This window comes from Myotis brandtii, unplaced genomic scaffold (assembly GCF_000412655.1).
Source record: "Myotis brandtii unplaced genomic scaffold, ASM41265v1 scaffold598, whole genome shotgun sequence".
In the NCBI taxonomy this organism is placed as follows: Eukaryota; Metazoa; Chordata; class Mammalia; order Chiroptera; family Vespertilionidae; genus Myotis; species Myotis brandtii.
In genome coordinates, this window is record NW_005370262.1 from 239,561 (window position 1) to 243,394 (window position 3,834).

Genomic DNA, 3,834 nt, shown 5'->3' on the forward strand with positions numbered 1-3,834 from the left:
CCCTGAGGTGACCTGGATTGGGAGAGGGATGTCCTACTGCTGCATGTCTGAGTGCAGTAATTGGGCCTAAACCAGCAGACAGATGTCCCCCAAGGGGTCCCAGATTTTGAGAGGGATGTCTGACTGCCAGATGTCCGACTGCATGAATTGGGCATAAACTAGCAGTCGGACATGCCCTGAGTGGTCCCAGATTGCAAGAGGGTAAAGGACAGGCTGAGGGACCCCACCCCTGTGCATAAATTTCATGCACCAGGACTCTAGTCTTTTAATAATGCTTTGTGATTTTCAGTATATATTTTTTTCACATTCTTTGTTATATGTATTCCTAGGTATTTTATTCTTTTGGTTGCTATTGCAAAAGGAATTGTGCATTTTTTTGGTGTTTTTTTTTTCTGAACTTTTGTTGTTTGTATACAGGAAGGCAATGGACTTTGGCACATTGATTTTGTTTCCTGAAACTTGACTATATTTGCTTATTGTTTTTAATAGTTTTTTGGTGGAGTCTTTAGAGTTTTAAATATATAGAATTATGTCATCCAGAAAAATTGACAGTTTGACTTCTTCTTGCCATATATGGATGCCTGTTATTTCTATTTCCTTATTGCTCTGGCTGGGAATTCCAGCACTATAAGAGTGGTTAGACATCGTTGTCTTGTTCCTTATCTTAGAGGAAAAGTTTTTAGGTTTTCACCAGTGAGTATGGCATTAGATGAGGGTTTATCATATATGGTCTTTATTATATTGAGGTATTTTCCTTCTATTCTTATTTTATTGAGTGTTTTAATCATAAATGGATGTTGTATCTTATCAAATGTTTATTCATCTATTGATAAGGTCATATGATTTTTTATCCTTTCTTTTGTTAATGTGGTGTATTACATTGATTGATTTGTGTATGTCGAACCATCCTTGTGCCCATGGAATGAACTCCACTTGATCATGATATATTATTTTTTGGATGTACTGTTTTATTTGATTTGTTAGTATTTTGTTTAGGATTTTTACATCTGTATTCATCAGAGATATTGGTCTGTAGTTTTCTTTTTTTGTGTTATCTCTGCCAGGTTCTGGTATAGGGTTATATTGGCTTCGTAGAATGTGTTAGGAAGTATTGCCTCTTCTTCAATTTTTTAGGAGAGTATGAGAAGGATAAGTTTCAAATCTTTGAACATTTGGTAAAATTCACTGGTGAAGTCATCTGGTCCTTGACTTTTGCTTTGATGGTTGTTTCAATTACCTCACTGCTGATAAGTCCATTTATATTTTCCAATTCTTCATGATTTAGTCTATGAAGGTATATATTTTTAGAAACTTATCTATTTCTTTTAGGTTATTGAATTTGGTGGCATATAGTCTTTCATAATATTCTAATGTGATCCTTTGTATATCTGTGATGTCTGTGGTGACTTCTCCTCTCTCATTTCTGATTTTGTTTATATGGGTCTTTCCTCTATTTTCCTTATTGAGTCTAGTCATGGGTTAGTCAATTTTATTAATATTTTCAAAGAAACAACTTTTTGTGTTATTAATTTTTGTATAGTATTTTTGTTCTCTATTTCATTTAAATCTGATCTATTATTTTCTTTCTTCTGCTGACTTTGGGTTGCTTTTGTTATTTTTTTTCTAGTAGATTAAGATATGATGTTAGGTTGTTTACTTGGAATTTCTCTGGTAGGCTGAGCACTCCAGTCTTCAGTAGGAAACTGCCAAATAGGCACAGAGGACACCTGCGCCTTCAGACCAGTCTGCGATCTCAGGCTGAGAAGCAGTGAATTCAGGAGCAGGAGCAGTCCATTCACCCTAAAATTCCTCCTTGGTCACAACCTTTTTAGTAGCCGCCTGCTCTTCCTTTTCAACCTCTTTGGGATCTCTGTAGAAGTAAAGATCAGGCATGCCCTCCCATGGGTGTTCATGGGAGATGGTGCCACACAGGCATAGTACTTCCCAGGTGAGCATCCACCACATCAGACCCACAGAGTGAGCCCCCTTGTTGTTGCAAGAATGGCAATGTCCACATAGGGCAGAGGAGACTGTGTTACACAAAGCAATGGTGGGCAGGTTAACATAAGACACCTCTGTGAGAGGCTGGTGGTCAGCTCTGGGATCAGTAACCAACAGAAGTCTTGGTTCCTGAAGGCTGCGTGGATCTGGTTGGTGAAGGTTTCAGGAGTGAAGTGGCTGGCAATAGGAGTGGCTACAGTGGCAGCAGCAAACTTCAGCATAGCTCACTGGTCAGTATTCTAGATAATATGACACTGACACCATCAGGGTTTTCAATGGCAAAAATGGCACTAGCTGCCAGCAGAAGCTTCTCCCAGGTTCTCTTCAGATTGATGATGTAGATGCCATAACTTTTCCTTTTATAGATGTACTTTTCCATTTGGAAGTCAAGGTTGGTGCCACCTAAGTGGGTTCCTGCTGCAAGGAATTTTAGGACATCCTCCTCCTTCATTTGCAGGACAATAAAGGCTCTGGACATTGTGAAAGTTTCCCTTTAAGTTACATGGGAACCAAGAACAACACTGTATGGAGCCCTCCCTGGGTAGTGAGGAAAAGCTCTCTCTATATTTTTATCTCATCTTTTATTTCTTTTTTGACCCAGTCATTTTTTAGTATGCTGTTTAATCTCTATGTATTTGTGGGTTTCTTTACTTCCTTTTTTCAGTTGATTTCTAATTTCAAGGCATCGTGGTCAGAGAATACGGTTGGTATAATTTCAATCTTTTTGAATTTGTTGATGCTAGTTTTGTGATGCAACATATGGTCTATCCTTGGGAATGTTCCATGTGCATTGGAGAAGAATGTATAATCTGATGTTCTGGGATGAAATGTTCTGCAAAGGTCAATTATATCCATTTGGTCTAATGTTTCATTTAAGGCCAATATTTCTTTTTTTTTCTTTGTTAATCCTCACCCAAGGATATTTTTCCATTGATTTTTAGACAGTGTGAAGGAGAGAGGGAAATACAGAGAAATATCGATGTGAGAGAAACACATCAAATGGCTACCTCCTGCACGAGTCCCGACCAGAGCCTGGGCTGGGGAGGAGCCTGCAACCAAGGTACGTGCCCTTAAACAGAATCAAACCAAGGACCCATCAGTCCACAGGCCGATGCTCTGTCCACTGAACGAAACCAGCTAGGGCAAGGCTGATATTTCTTTATTGATTTTCTGTTTGGTTGATATCTCTAGAGCTGTCAATGGAGTATGAAGGTCCCCAACTATGACTTTTTTTTATCTGTTTCTCCCTTTAGTTCTGTAGTTTTATATATTTTGGTGCTCCCTGGTTGGGTGCATATATATTAAGTCTTATGTTTTCTTGATGTAGTGTTCCCTTTATCATTAGAAGGTGTCAATCTTTGTCTCTTGTTATCTTTTTATCTTGAAATCTATTTTGTCAGGTATAAGTAGGGCTATACCTGCTTTTCTATGGATGTCATTTGCTTAGAGAATCATGTTGTACCTTTTGCTTTGAATCTACCTTTGTCTTTGTTGTTTTTTATCCACTCTGCTACTCTGTGCCTCTTTATTGTGATATTCAGAGCATTTACATTTAGAGTAATTATTGATGTATGAGAATTTTCTATAGCCATTTTATCTTTTGTTTTCTGGTAGCTCTGTGCCTCCTTTGTTTCTTTTCCTTTATGTTTCTGTCTGTTGTTTTTGTTTGGTGGTATTCCATACTTCTTTCCTCTGTTTCCTCTTTGTTTGAAGCTATGTGTCCTGGTTTGGGGATTTTTGTGTGTTTTACCATTAAGTTTCTAAAAAATAAACTTGTAAATATATATACCATAGGTCTTTTTTTTCTTTTGAGTGTATCTGATCTTCATCTTC

The 3,834-nt window shown here is 37.8% G+C and overlaps 1 pseudogene; it reads right to left on the reverse strand.

Annotated features, from left to right (window-relative positions):
• Positions 1-1,631: 1,631 nt before the first annotated feature.
• Positions 1,632-2,515, reverse strand: LOC102242926 (annotated as a pseudogene).
• Positions 2,516-3,834: the final 1,319 nt, after the last annotated feature.